Below are 16,069 nucleotides of genomic sequence, written 5' to 3'. Positions count from 1 at the left end.
GAATTTGGCGGATGTAATTTGTGGGCCGAGTGGTGGCTGTTTTCATGGTGATTCTTGTGGTCTAATGTGACGATTTGGAGGTGATTTAATGGCCTATGGTGGACTGTTCATGGCTGATTTGGTATCGGGTTGATTTTGGCCATAATTGGTTAATCGAGGTTTTATGGTGAATTGCTTAGGGAATGGTGATCGGCCAATGAGGGGGCTAAATTAAGCATGAATTGAGTGTGATTGTGTAATGCCCTGTGATGTGCTTGGCGTGGCCAATTCATGAGACGCTTGGTAGACGAACGGCATGAGTAGTTTTGGTGTTTTAATTGCGTGAAATTGGGTGCCAAATTTCATGTTGTGATTGATTTGGACTAATTAGTTTATTGGGCATAATGAAATGTGAATTGAGCAGGTTGTGGTGTTATTTGAATGATTTGATTAGTTGGGCTTGTGATATATTGAATTGAGCATATTGCATTGTGAATTGAACAAGTGGTGTTGTGAAATTGAATGCTCGTCGGGAATTTCATGGATGTCCGAGTGTGAACGTTATGGCCATGAGTGTGCATCTCGAACATTGGCAGGACATGTGCATATGCGAGTGTGCACGAATGACATGAGGATGTGATTACCTAAAATGCCATGATGCGTTTTACGCGGGGTTCAGATAATAATTGATGATTGTGAACGTGTGATCACATAAAGCGCTGATGCGTTTTACGCGGGGTATTGAACCCGTCCTGAGGCGTGTTACGCGGGACGATGTCCGGATTACCGGAAGATGACCAACCCGATGCGTTTTACGCGGGTTTGTTTCATGGGCCGATGCTTTTATGCGAGCCGAGATCGATCTCGAAGTGATAGACCCGTCTGCGTTTTACGCGGGTCGGACCTAATGCGTTTTACGCGGGTCGGAGGAGAATTGGTAAATCGCAAGTGTGCAAAAGTGCAAGTGTGCGAAAGTGCATTAATGAGACATGAGCACGAATATAAGCATGAGCATGAACATATGCATGACATGCGTTGTGACCAAGTGATGTTATGTATGTGCCACGATTTGGTTCTGTGTTATTATTGTGAATTTATATAGTGCCTAACCTGCAGGGTCAATTGAGTTTTGGATTTGGGTCCGAGGGCCTAAGTCATTTATATTCTGGATTGTGTGTTGTTTAGTGCTCGTCAGGAGGTGCATGTTAGCCTAGTTTAGATTTAGGGGACCTTCTCGCTGAGATTTATTCTCACTGTTGTATAAACCCAACTTTTCAGACCCCCAGCCTTGAGATGTCCGCAATACCTATTCGTTTTGGGATCCCTTACCGGATAGACCGGGGGGAGACGGAGTACCCCGCAGGGAACGGGGATACATATGTTAGATACCTGACTACAGTTTGGGTCGATGCAGGTGAGCAGCTTGACCAGGCCCATATGTACATAGGGTGGTGTATCAGGGATCTTACAGGGACTTACGGACCCGTTCGATCTTTTGAGGTCCCGTTTAGCGAGTCAAGGGATGTTGACCCTCAGTGTCCCGATGGGGACTTGGCGAGCCCTGACCGTGCGTCCGAGGAGAGCTCTAGTGCTGACTTAGGGCACGGGCCGAATGTTTGGGAGATGGACGAACCAGAACAGATGGAGGAGGAGCCGAAGGATGGGGACTCAAACCCGAAGCCGATGGATTCGGAGGATGAGCCAGAGTCGATGGAGCAGGACCTCGAGTTGGAGTCAGCACATGAGAAGGACGGTTCAGACAAAGAGTCATCCGGGATCGATATCGAGTTGGAGTCCATGGAGTCCGAGCCGAGTCGTCCGAGGAGTTCTTCCGACTCGTCGAGTTCGACCTGCACTGGGAGCCAGTAGAGTAGACCTTAGATCCTAGTTAGGTTGGGCCGATCTTTTTACTGGGAGCCCCACCTAGTTCCAAAGTACCCTCGACCGCCCTTGGCCACTTACCCCTTTTTGTCGGTAGTGGCCTTTGACCCGCTTTTTGATTTTGATGTTCATGCAATATATGAATATTGTATAAGTTTCCCGATGTTAATGCAAGTGTATATGTGTAATCATGTTGATTGTTCTATCCTTGGTCTCGTATTTGATTTGTACAGTGTTTACGTTGTTTTCGCATGTGCTTTGACTCGTTTGGGTGTTGGGTCGGCGGCACGTCCCGGGACGCCGCACTTGAATCGACCACGGCGGGGGATGCTCGCGCGCCGTAGGGTTCGAGGCGTGACATCCCCGTTGATTTGGTATCGAGCAAGGTTAGCTCGGTCCAAACCGGGTCGAAGTCCGGAGTGATAAGGAGCGATGACCTTAGGTAGCCGGAGGGTGACCTCGTGTGCTACGTGTACCTCCCGACCTGTCCGTGTTTTGATTGAGTGCTTATATGAATTGACCAAGAAGGGTGCAGGTGTGGCGGGACCCGAGGTAAGTACGTGTATCCCCTTGGTTGAGGTCTTGTGCTATTTATGCTTAGTCGCATGCTGAGTGATGGACTGCTATTGTGTTGAGTTTCCTGCCTAAGACCTTAGACTGGATTAGCTTGGTTTAGATCTCTAATTCCTGTGTGGGAATTATAGCAGATAAGTGAGCGTGTGAGTTGGGAAGATGAGTAGCCAAGGAAGAGGTAAAGGTCGAGGCCGTGATAGAGGTAGAGGTCGAGGTCGTGAGCAAGATCGCGTAGAACCGCAAGTGAGGGTTGCCGAGGATCCAAGGGTAGATGGAATTTTAAGGGCTCTCGAGGAAGCTGGAATTCTGGGAGGTAGGCTAGCCCAGGAGAGAAATGCCACTATCGTCGCTGCTGTTGAGGCCGCCATTGCTGCTGCCAATGGGGCCAATGGGAACAACGGAAATAATGGGAATCAGGGAAATCAGGAGAATCCTATTCCAGGACTGGCAAATGTGATCAGGCCGATGTCTAAGTTGGTCGAGCAGTTCTTGAAATTAAAACCTCCAAAGTTCAATGGGAAATGTGACCTCGAGACGCACCGCGCCGGGATAGAAGAACCTGGAGAAAGCTTTCGATGTTCTAGGGTGCACCGATATCTTGAAAGGGTGACAACGGCGGTATATTAGCTGCAGGACAATGCGAACGACTGGTGGAAGGCCACTAAGGCCATAGTATTTCCCGAGGGTACCGCCCAAACTTGGGCCGTGTTTACCGAAAATTTCTATGGAAAGTATTTCTCAAAGAGTGCCCAGGAAAGAAAACTGGCTGAATTTATGCAACTCCGCCAAGGACAGATGACCGTGGATCAGTACGAAGCGGAGTTGCCAGATTATCGAGATTTACCCCTAGAATGGTTGAGGACCCACAGGATAAGGTTAGGAGATTCCGGGATGGGCTAAAACCAGATCTGCGAAGTCAGATGATATCGCTGAACATCAAGGACTATAGTGAGATGTACGAGCGGGCGCAGGCTATAGAGCGAGATCAGACTAATAGGGCAGTCGCTTCTGGGTCGCGGTTTGCCCAGAGCAGGGACAATCGTCATCTCAAGAAGAAGCCGATGACGGGAAATAGGCGATTTGTCCCACCGATCAGGAAGAACATCGGAAAGCCGAGACACCAGCAGAACAGATTTGGGGCCTGCTTCAAATGCGGGAGTATGGACCATCAGATTAAGAATTGCCCCCAGCAACGCCCAGCAGGTCCCCCGATGCAACTACAACAACCTCGAGTTGCGAATCAGGCTGGGAATCCCCTGCCGGCTAATCTGAATAGGCCACCGGCACAAGGACGGGTGTACGCCATGGCGCGAAGAGAAGTAGAGAATGCGCCAGGCGTGGTCACATGTATAGTTTCTCTGTGCAATCATGTAGCATATGCTTTGTTTGATCTGGGGGCGTCGCACTCATTTGTGTCTGCTCAGTTTGTTGAATTGGCTGGATTAAATCCTGTTTTGTTAGAAGTGCGTTTATGTGTGACTACCCCATTAAAGGATAAGATATGCATATCGTTAGGATGCCCGGACTGTGAGATAGTAATTGGTGGCGTAGAAAGCAAGATAGATTTAGCTGTTTTGCCCATGTATGATTTTGATTTGATTGTGGGCATGGATTGGTTAGTCAAGCAGAATGCCTTAATGGATTGCAGTAGTAGGGTGATTCAGTTTAGTTCGGCTAGACACCCTAGATTTAAGTTTGTAGGGAGTCGAGGAGGAACCTCGATCCCTTGGGTCTCATCAGTAGAAGCAACCAAGTTGTTACATGAGGGATGTCAAGGTTATTTAGCAAGTGTGGTTGATTCGACGACAAGAGAAGTGCGGCTAGAAGATATAGCAGCAGTGTGCAACTTTCCCGATGTCTTTCCTTAGGAATTGCCGGGATTGCCACCAGAGCGAGAAGTGGAATTTGTTATCGAGTTGGCCCCTAGGACTGAGCCAATCTCGAAGCCGCGTTATAGAATGTCATTGTCAGAGTTGAAAGAACTAAAGGTGCAGATGCAGAAACTGCTAGACACAGGTTTTATCCGACCGAGTGCGTCTCCATGGGGAGCGTCGGTATTATTCGTTAAGGCTGTGTATCGACTACCGTCAGCTGAATCAAGTGACAATCAAGAATAAGTATCCCCTCCCAAGGATTGACGACATGTTCGATCAGTTGCAAGGAGCCTCGGTGTTTTCTAAGATTGACCTGAGGACAGGGTATCATCAGCTAAGGATCCAAAAGGAGGATATCCCAAAGACGACATTCAGGACAAGGTATGGACACTATGAATTCACGGTAATGCCGTTTGGGCTGACTAATGCCCATGCTGCTTTCATGGATTTAATGAATCGGGTATTCAAGGAATTCTTGGATCAGTTCGTCATCGTCTTCATAGGTGATATTCTAGTGTATTCAAAGAGTCCCGAAGAGCATGAAGTACACTTGGAGAAGGTTCTACGGACGTTAAGAGAACATGCACTGTATGCTAAGTTTAGCAAGTGCGAGTTTTGGCTAAACCGTGCAGCGTTTCTTGGGCACATAATTTCCGGAGAAGGAATCTCCGTGGATCCAGCAAAAATTGAGGCAGTAATGGATTGGCCGAGACCGACGACGGTTACTAAGACTCGGAGCTTCTTAGGACTGGTAGGTTATTATTGACGATTTTTAGAAAGATTCTCAGCAATAGCCACTCCATTGACAAGATTGCTTAAGAAGGAAACGAAGTTTGAATGGACGGAAAAGTGCAAAGAGAGTTTTCAGGAATTGAAGCAGAGATTGACGATTGCGCCGGTGCTAACGATCCCTTTAGGACCGGGAGGATATGAGATTTTATAGCGATGCTTCGCTTAAGGGATTGGGATGCGTGCTAATGCAACATGGAAGGGTGGTTGCTTATGCATCGCGTCAGTTAAGGCCTCATGAGATGAACTACCCGACTCACGACTTGGAGCTGGCAGCAATCATTTTCGCGCTCAAGATTTGGAGGCACTACTTGTGTGGAGAAAGGTTCCAGATCTACACGGATCATCAAAGCCTCAAGTATCTGTTTTCGCAGAAGGAATTGAATATGAGGCAGAGGCGTTGGATGGAGTTGCTGAAGGACTATGACTGTGACATTTTATATCACCCCGAAAAAGCCAATCGGGTAGCGGATGCCTTAAGCCGGAAATCGAGCATCGCGCAATTAATGGTCAAAGAGTGGATTTTATTGGAGGGAGCGCGAGACTCAGAGTTTAAGTTTGAGGTAAGACACCTCTCCAGTCTAATGGCGACGTTAAGGATTGAACCGGAAGTGCAAACCAAGATTAAGGCGTTGCAGTCTACGGACCCTGAGATTCAGAAGATTCTGGAGATGGATGACACTAAGAGGAAACCGGACTTCCAAGTGGCCGAGGACAGAATTCTTAAGTTTCAAGGACGTTTGTGTGTGCCCAATGATTCGGAGCTTAAGGAAGAGATTTTGTCGGAGGCTCATAGGAGCAATTATAGTATTCACCCGGGCAGCACGAAATATATCAGAACCTTAGGCAGCATTATTGGTGGAACGGAATGAAGGTGGATGTAGCCAAGTATGTGGCCAAGTGTTTGACATGCCAACAAGTGAAGGCACGATATTGTAAGCTTTGGTGGAATGTTGCGGCCGTTGGAAATCCCGAAATGGAAATGGGAGCATATTACGATGGATTTTGTAACGGGATTACCGAGAAGCCAGAGGGGACACGACTCTATTTGGGTGATAGTGGACAGACTGACCAAGTCAGCGCACTTCCTGATAGTGCGAAAGGACTTCGAGCTAGAAAGGTACGCAGAGTTATATGTGCGGCAAATAGTTCGTCTCCATGGAGTACCAGTATCAATTACTTCGAACCGTGATCCCCGGTTTACCGCGAATTTTTGGAAGAGTCTGCAATCGGCCATGGGAACAAAGTTGCAATTCAGCACGGCCTATCATCCGCAGACGGATGGCCAATCTGAGAGGACCATTCAGACTTTAGAGGATATGTTGAGGGCTTGTGTGTTAGATTTTCAGGGCAAGTGGGAAGAGCAGTTGCATTTGGTTGAGTTCGCCTACAATAACGGCTTTCAATAGAGTATCGAAATGGCACCATTTGAAGCACTTTATGGCGGGCGTGCAGAACACCGTTGTCTTTGGGACGAAGTGGGGAAAGAAGTATAACGGGTTCGAGTTGGTTCACGATCGGTGGAAACGGTAAGGATTATCCGGAAAGGTTAAGAAATGTACTCGAGCCGTCGAGAAAAGTTATGCGGACCGAAGGCGTAGACCGTTAGAGTTTCAGGTTGGCGACCATGTATTCCTTAAGATCTTGCCGATGAGAAGATTATCTTGATTTAGCAAGAAAGGAAAGCTGAGTCCAAGGTATATAGGCCCGTTCGAGATTTTGAAAAGGATTGGGACGTTGGCCTATCGTCTCGCCTTGCCGCCGAATTTGTCGCAAGTTCATAATGTCTTCCACGTGTCAATGTTAAGGAAGTACGAACCGGATCCGACCCACGTGCTGAATCATGAGGTAATAGACGTGGACGACAGGGCGTCGTACGTGGAGAGACCGGTGCGAATCGAGGACAGGAAGGAGCAAGTTTTGAGGAACAAGACGATCCCATTGGTCAAGGTTATTTGGGAGCATCACGGGACAGAAGGCGCCACCTGGGAAAGCGAGGAAGTAATGCGACGTCAACACCCCCATTTATTTGAGTAGTCGGGTTAGATTGTAAATTTCGATGACGAAATTTTTGTAAGGGGGAAGAGTTGTAACGTCCCGAATTCGACCCACTTTCGTAATCAATGAAATTGATTTATTTCTCATTTCGTTTTAGTAAGTCTCACCCGGAACTGATTATTCTCGGGATACTGACCAATAGAGAAAGGCTAACTAGGAAAGCAGTACGTGGACCCAAGAACTCGACCGTGAATTGAGTCCGATTCCGAGATACAACGAGAGAATATTTTGTGCCAATGTGGTCCGGTCCAAGGAGAGTGACGGATTTGGTTTGACCGACGACGTACGATCGGATAGCAGGTGATTCCGCACGACCGAGAGTACACGTGGCGAACGGTCCCGAGCTTATTCTAAACGATCGCGACCCCGGGACTAGTGATTAAATCTCGTACTCTCTGGGAAATCGAGACCGTCACGACTCGAGTAACCCTAGGTCGATACGCGTAACCCCTAAATAGCCGCCCGTTAGTGAAAGACGCTAAAATCGCAAATTGAGCAAAATCGATCGTGGAATTGAGTCCGAACTTCCGTGTCGAATTTCGTGGGCGTGCGCGACTACTTTTGCAAGGACAACGTCGTAAAAGTGTGGCCAATCATATTTGGGATCGGTAAAGTCAAAAATTGAAAATTTGACCCGGGACCGAAAAATTACCGTTTTGCCCCTAGGCCCTAAGCCTTATATTCCGAATTTTGAGACTATTTGGATATTATTTTAGAGTTTTATATTGGTTTATCTCAGCCCAATAATGCTGAAAATTGAGGACCATAATGCCCCCAAGATACTTAGCAAGTCTTGATCATGGTCATTGGGATGAGGACTTGATGGTCATTTTGGGGATAGTTGTTCACCAACCCCCACTAAGCTAAACCAAGCCTATACACTCACATGTCTCTCTCTCTCCCTCATTTCCACCCTCACCTCAGCCAGCCATCTCCCCCTCCCACGCCAACTTCCTTTCTTCCATTTTCCTCTTTGCTTGGCCGTGAGAGGCCCTCGCCGGAGGAGCTCTGCCGCCGTCGCCGGAGCTGCGCTGCCACCGCCGGAGCTGGTCCGCCACCACCACCACCTCGCCTTCCATCACCACCATTCCGACCGTCCCATTCTCCCTCTCCTCTCCTCATCCGCCACCGACCAGCGCCCCCTCCGAAGTGGACCGCCGTCCGCAAGCCGCCACCGCTCGCGACACCGTGAAGGTTGCCCGTCGCCGCCGCTTGCCCCGCCGTGCTCCAGCTCAGCCAACCCATTTTCCCCACCTGTCCAGCTTAGTTGGGAGCTTAGGAATCCAGGTGAGTACAACCCTAAACCCTAGTTAGGCTAATGTACATTTCTAGATGAGTTTTAGGGGTTAATTAGGGTAATTTAGTGGTTAAATTGTGGAGGATGTTAGGGGCTGACTTTGTGGTTAATTTAGTGACTTAGCGTGATGATTTAAATGAGGTTTAATGGCCTATAGTGTGCTGTGTGGTGGCTGAGCATAGGCGCCTTGATTCGGGCAAAAATGGGAATTTGGCGGATGTAATTTGTGGGCCGAGTGGTGGCTGTTTTCATGGTGATTCTTGTGGTCTAATGTGACGATTTGGAGGTGATTTAATGGCCTAGGGTAGACTGTTCATGGCTGATTTGGTATAGGGTTGATTCGGGCCATAATTGGTTAATCGAGGTTTTAGGGTGAATTGCTTAGGGAATGATGATCGGCCAATGAGGGGGCTAAATTAAGCATGAATTGAGTGTGATTGTGTAATGCCCTTTGATGTGCTTGGCGTGGCCAATTCATGAGACGCTTGGTAGACGAACGGCATGAGTAGTTTTGGTGTTTTAATTGCGTGAAATTGGGTGCCAAATTTCATGTTGTGATTGATTTGGACTAATTAGTTTATTGGGCATATTGAAATGTGAATTGAGCAGGTTATGGTGTTATTTGAATGATTTGATTAGTTGGGCTTGTGATATATTGAATTGAGCATATTGCGTTGTGAATTGAACAAGTGGTGTTGTGAAATTGAATGCTCGTCGTGAACTTCATGGATGTCCGAGTGTCAACGTTATGGCCATGAGTGTGCATCTCGAACATTGGCATGACATGTGCATATGCAAGTGTGCACGAATGACATGAGGATGTGATCACCTAAAATGCCATGATGCGTTTTACGCGGGGTTCAGATAATAATTGGTGATTCTGAACGTGTAATCACATAAAGCCCTGATGCGTTTTACGCGGGGTATTGAACCCGTCCTGAGGCGTGTTACGCGGGATGATGTCCGGATTACCGGAAGATGACCAACCTGATGCGTTTTACGCGGGTTTGTGTCATGGGCCTAATGCGTTTTATGCGAGCCAGAGATCGATCTCGAAGTGATAGACCTGATACGTTTTACGAGGGTCGGAGGAAAATTGGTAAATCGCAAGTGTGCAAGAGTTCAAGTGTGCGAAAGTGCATTAATGAGACATGAGCACGAGTATGAGCATGAGCATGAGCATATGCATGACATGCGTTGTGACCAAGTGATGTTATGTATGTGCCACGATTTAGTTCTGTGTTATTATTGTGAATTTATATAGTGCCTAACCTGCAGGGCCAATTGAGTTTTGGATTTGGGCCCGAGGGCCTAAGTCATTTATATTCTGGATTGTGTGTTGTTTAGTGCTCATTAGGAGGTGCATGTTAGCCTAGTTTAGGTTTAGGGGGCCTACTAGCTGAGATTTATTCTCACTGTTGTATAAACCCAACTTTTCAGACCCCCGGCCTTGAGATGTCCGCAATACCTATTCGTTTTGGAATCCCTTACTGGATAGACCGGGAGGAGACGGAGTACCCCACAGGGAACGGGGATACATATGTTAGATACTTGACTACAGTTTGGGTCGATGCGGGCGAGCAGCTTGACCAGCCTCATATGTACATAGGGTGGTGTATCAAGGATCTTACAGGGACTTACGGACCCCTTCGATTTTTTGAGGTCCCGTTTAGCGAGTCAGGGGATGTTGACCCTCAGTGTCCCGATGGGGACTTAGCGAGCCCTGACCGTGCGTCCGAGGAGAGCTCTAGTGCTGACTTAGGGCACGGGCCGGATGTTTGGGAGATGGACGAACCAGAGCAGATGGAGGAGGAGCCGGAGGATGGGGACTCAGACCCGGAGCCGATGGATTCGGAGGATGAGCCAGAGCCGATGGAGCAGGACCTCGAGCTGGAGGCAGCACATGAGGAGGACGGTTTAGACGAAGAGTCATCCGAGATCGATACCGAGTTGGAGTCCATGGAGTCGTCCGAGAGTTCTTCCGACTCGTCAAGTTCTGACCCAGACTGGGAGCCCTAGAGTAGACCTTAGACCCTAGTTAGGTTGGGCCAGTACCTTTTTGACCGGAGCCCCACCTAGTTCTAGTACCCCTAACCGCCCGGGCCACTTACCCCTTTTTGTTAGTAGTGGCTGTTAACCCGCTTTTGATTTTGATGTTCATGCAGTATATGAATATTGTATAAGTTTTCCGATGTTAATGCAAGTGTATATTTGTAATCATGTTTATTGTTCTATCCTTGGTCTCGTATTTGATTTGTATGGGTGTTTACGTTGCTTCCGCATGTGCCTTGTACTCTGTTTGGGTGTTGGTCGGCGACGCTTCCGGGGACGCCGCACTTGAATCGACCACGGCAGGGATGCTCGCGCGTCGTAGGGTTCGGGGCTTGACAATTGGGGTCAAAATAAGAAAAAGCCAAAAATTGCACACAACTCTTTTTTATATGTGTTTCTATTCTTCGGAACTTATCCTCCATTGTCCAAGAGTTCACCTGTTTAGAATTTTCAATTTACTTAACTCTGTCATATTATTATGTTTTTTAAAATATCTATTAAAATATCGTGTAGTGATGACAAGAAAAAAAAAAGACCGTTAGATTCATCCAATAAATTGAGAGTTAAGCAACGAATTATAACGTAATGACACATTATAGTTTTAATTAAACCAAATGCATTCATTAAATTTGTAGATGATTTTCTTCACTCTTACTTGTGCTTAGGTTATTTTTGGAATAATTGATTCCTAGTACACCATTTACTTATACACACACAAAACTCATTAACACAGTAACTAATTGGCTATCAGTCAAACAAATATTGTTTTTGGAAAAGAGAGTGACCAGTATTATCCCAAATGGAAAAAAAAAAAAAAAAAAGAACCTAGACGAAAAGAAGAAAAAGAAAGGCAAGAAATAAGCTTAAATCAAGAATGAGCTCCACGTTTTACCTTAGTCTTCATTTCATGGGTAGATTTATAATTGAAAATTTATATCTTCCAAAAGCATGCTATAGTGAGTCATGCAAGGAATAACGTGGTAAATTGAAAGTAATAGAATGTCTACAATCATATTTGGACTGAAAAAAGCGTAAGCCTTGTTTTTTTCAACCAAAATTGCCGCGTCTTCATTTCCACCTCCTGTGATTGTTCTTAAATCAGCACTCTTCATGTTCTTCTTAATACCTACTTCCATTGTAATTTCTCCTTATGAAATACTTGAAATTTGTGACAAGACGAAAAATTCCAGATTTTGCACGATGCTCTTCCTGAGCGATTTCTCCGAAAACAATCTCTGCCATCTGTGTTGCCATGATAGACCCTTGGTTTTTCAGGACTTGATGGAAAAATTGCTTGTAATTGTTTGAAGATAACAATGACATTCCTCCTCTCGTTTGGTGTCCATCGTCGTGGTCTGAGATGTAAGTTGGAGTGGCTCGGAACTCTACTTATTCAATATTACGAAACTTTGGGACGATGTGAGGAGGTCCAAGTGGAGCAAGTATTGGCGATGGTGAGGAATTGTACAATCCGACGAAATCTGCCCATGGATGGAGATGACACCCTCACCGAGTAGCGCCTAAGAAATTGTACAATCCGACGAAATCTGCCCATGGATGGAGATGATACCCTCACCGAGTAGCGCCTAAGAAATTGTACAATCCGACGAAATCTGCCCATGGATGGAGATGACATCCTCACCGAGTAGCGCGTAAGAAATTGTACAATCTTTTGCTTCGTGAAAAGAAGAATACACCATGAACTTCCGCTAGCTCTTCATTGTTATCTACAAATGAGGTCGAGCCGTATTTGAAATATACTATTCCAAATACAATGAAAAAGTTGGCGAAGATAATGTCGCCAACATTTTAAAGTGGTGGAAAAAATAAGGTTTCGCATTTTTCAGTTCTTCAAAGCATGACTCGTGACTTATTAATCCCATTAATGTCTATGATATTACCAATTGGTTATGGAAGGCAATAGGTACAACTTGGCCGCAAAAATTCGGTTATTGTAAGAATTAACTCCAGCTGAATGTGGACAACCACGACGGTTTATCATCCGCATCATGAGGAGGGACGCAATGAAGACACCTAATGAATTAAATATTTTCTTGGGTGTAATTTCTTTTTAATCATTATTAGGGCAAATTTATATGCGCTCATTTTCATTCATGAACATCCACATTTTCTAGCCATTGACCAACGCGCGCAATATAAGAAAAGCCCCACCCAATAAGCCTATGAATAGAGCACCAATTATGAACGAGACATTCAGAATTCACAATTCACAAAACCTCTGGTAGATCCACATTCACAAAATTCAGGAGCTCTTGTACTCTTCACGTTGCCAAAACTAAAATGGCCGATGAAGGCGTCCTATGACCTGTATAAAGTCACGATAAGGTAGACTCCGGCCATTCATTTCTATTCACTCGAAAAACCTATGGCATCTGTCTTGAACTCCGGCAATCTATAAGATGCCAACGTCTAACACTTCTTGGGTCCCCAAAAAAGTCAAGCTAGACAAGTAAGCTGCCAAAATTTTCTAATTTTCTGATTAGCGACCAACCCTGTGCCACGTCAGCCGCTGCTCCAACTCACCCAAGTCAGCAACACCCCCCGATTAGCGGGGGAAAATGAGTGGTTTGAGTTGAATTTGGGTAGGTTATCAATGTATTCCACCCAAATCCACTCATTTAACTTAGATCTGCCTACTTATTTGCTAAGCAATTTAAATAATCCATACTCAACCCTACCCAGATTCAAATCAAACCCATCAACATAACTCGCCCAAGAAATAGAGGAAAAGGCCTAACAAATTTCGATAAAGGAAAAAAAAAGACATTAAAAATCTCAAACTATGATCATTGTGACACATTTATCCTAACCCCAAACTTATATGTGCACGACACATTTACCCCCCCTTCCGTTAGGGTTTCATCAGGAAACACCGTTGAAAATTCTACGTGGTCCCTTGAGGGTTCGGGGCTGCAAAACGACGCCGTTTTACACGTGACAAGGCTGAAGATTATACAAACGACGTCGTCGTCGCTCTCTCTCAGTTGCTTCCGTTCAAAACTCCATGGTTCCACACGAATGAGCCGTTCGTTTGCTTGGGCTCTGCGCGCGCGCGCTCGCTCTCTCTCTCTCTCTCTCTCTCACGTGCGCGGCCCCTCCCTCGTTGAATTGCGAAACACATTTTGCCCCAAATTTTAGGGTTTGCTCACGCCATCTCTCTTTCAAAAATGGTAGCATATCCTCTTCGTCGGTTTGCTCATTTAGCTCTTAAAATCTCGATTCGCTCTCTCCATGGCTACCTCCATGCTCTCCAGCAGTCGATGCCCCCTCTCTCTCGCTGCCCGAAGCTCCAATTGTTGGTCTGACTCGTTGCTGAAGCTCTATTTTCTCCCTTTTTGGATTTGCTCGATTCGGGACTCACTCGAAGAAGCTCGATTTTAGCTCGCTAATTCTCTGACTCTGCATAAATGGAGTTCGTGGCGTTTGTGGTGCCTTAATTTTTCTGATAAACTTCACGGGTGAGATTACCAAAAGGAAAGGTTAAAAGAGATAGCGGTAAGCTTAAAAGAGTTGCAGATCGCTCTGGCTTCCGTTCATTAAATCGACTGGGAATTTATGCAAACCGTTATTCTGATGCCCATTTAGGCTTGCAGCGTGCGCCCTGTAATGTTGTGCCTGCTGAAGTACAGTTGACTTGATTCTCAAGAGGAAGCTTGTAGCTGGTAAATAGGTATAATGGAGATATTGTTAGGAAGTGGAACGATAACATAGGAATACATGCCACCTAAGAATGTGTGCTTGAAGTTAAATTCATAACGATCTTGTGGATGGCAATGATTGTTTTTTTGAGGGGTCTTGTTAAATTTGCAATTTTGCGTGTGCTTCTTGTCAGTAATGAAAAATATGCTGCGATCGAGTCCGCACCCGTGGGACATTAAGTGAGGTTCATCTAAGTACTTCTTAAGATCTCATGAAAGTTGCTTCCGCGTACTTATGTGCATTGCGTTCTTTTCCGGTTGATCTCGAGTTTGCTTTGCGTAATTGGTAATTCTGAACGAGCAGGGGTGATTTGTATCGGTAGGATTGATGCGTACAATGCTGCTGTTGATATTGGGCAAAAAAAAACACAACCATCTTTGCCTTAAATTAGCAACGATGTGGGCTTTGAAGTTCCTATACAGATGGATGTCTCTGCAGACAAAATGATATTTGGGGTGGCAGGTATAGATCCACTGAGAAGAGTTGAGCTAATGAAGGGGAAACAATAACTTTCAGGACAGAGAATGATTCAAAGACAGATTTTACTTAAAAAAAAAAAAACTCTGCTGTTTCTTAAAGTATATACCAAATGTATATGCTCGACAATGGACATCAATAGGGCTTATCCAAAAAAGTAAATCTGCTATGATTCTTATTATTTAAGAGAAAGTAGGTGACTTGGTCATTTGATTGTATAGGTGCTAGACATCGATTTATCCTGGAGAATGCATAAGGTTTCTGATGGTCAGAGAAGGCAAGTGCAAATCTGTATGGGACTCCTCAAGCCATTCAAGGTGCCTGCACCTTTAGATTTATGCAAGTGTGGAGCCCTTATAGTTCTTTATGTTTACGGATGATGCCCCGTTATTACAGTTTTGGATTTTGGAAGTTCTTGTTGTTTACTTTTGCAAGTTTTGGCCTTTTGGGTACTTATGGATTACATCCTTCAAAAAATAGGTGCTTCTTCTTGATGAGATAACAGTCGAAGTTTCTCGGAGAGGAATGTGAACAGAGAGGTTCCACAATAATCTATGCCACCCATATTTTTTATGGCCTAGATGATTGGCCTACTCATGTTGTATGTGCTTATGTACTTCTTTACTTAAGTTCATCTTTTCGCTCTCTATGTCTCAGTGCTGGGATAAACTATAAAAGCTTGTATGGCATGTTCCGCATCAAAGCAAATTTATCGCTCCTTTTGCTGCACGTGTATGTGGCTCATGGAAAGTTGCAGTTAGAAATGCCGATTGGTAAGATCAAGGAAATTAGCCAACTGTCGCTGATGGTAACTTTTCCCTTTAAACCGGCGTCGTGTTAGTTTAACTTCACTTGGTTAACATAGATGTTTGATCTTTTATATCAGGACAACTATCTTTGCAGAGGACGGTTGAGAGTTGGCTGAGGAGCGAAAGAGGTTAGGAACAGCAGAGAATGAAAGAGAGGAAGGCAAAAGATCTCCCTGAGTACGAACAGCAAATCGATGGAAGCCGGGTCACCGGTGATCGGGCTCCCACTGCTGCACGGCCTTTGAATAACGGTTGGGCTGGTGGAAGGTTGCACTCTACCATTGCTGGTGAAGAAAGTTAACCTCTTCAGCTAAAACAGAGTACTCAGACAGTAGTCAAACACAGACATCCTGGAAACTTTTCAAGCATAATTATTCCTCATTGATGTTTCGCTGGTTTTGCCTTCAGTATATCAGAAAATTTGACAGTCTAGCAAAAACCATCCAAACGGCGGAAAGTGATCCATATTTTTTCTCTCTTTCTGGCTGAAGAAAGTATTCATAAGCATTTTGCTCTTTTATTTTGAGATCGGTTACAGTCTTCTCATTTGCTACCTATGT

General features: G+C 45.5%; 1 pseudogene; it reads left to right on the top strand.

The window, feature by feature from the left end:
- Positions 1–3,284: 3,284 nt before the first annotated feature.
- LOC115667141 (ABC transporter I family member 20-like) lies at positions 3,285–15,844 on the top strand (annotated as a pseudogene).
- Positions 15,845–16,069: the final 225 nt, after the last annotated feature.

This window comes from Syzygium oleosum, unplaced genomic scaffold, assembly GCF_021117445.2.
Source record: "Syzygium oleosum isolate NSW1041296 unplaced genomic scaffold, Sole_v2.1 Sole_v2.01, whole genome shotgun sequence".
NCBI classification, from domain to species: Eukaryota; Viridiplantae; Streptophyta; class Magnoliopsida; order Myrtales; family Myrtaceae; genus Syzygium; species Syzygium oleosum.
This window is presented reverse-complemented; position numbering and strand designations above follow the sequence as displayed.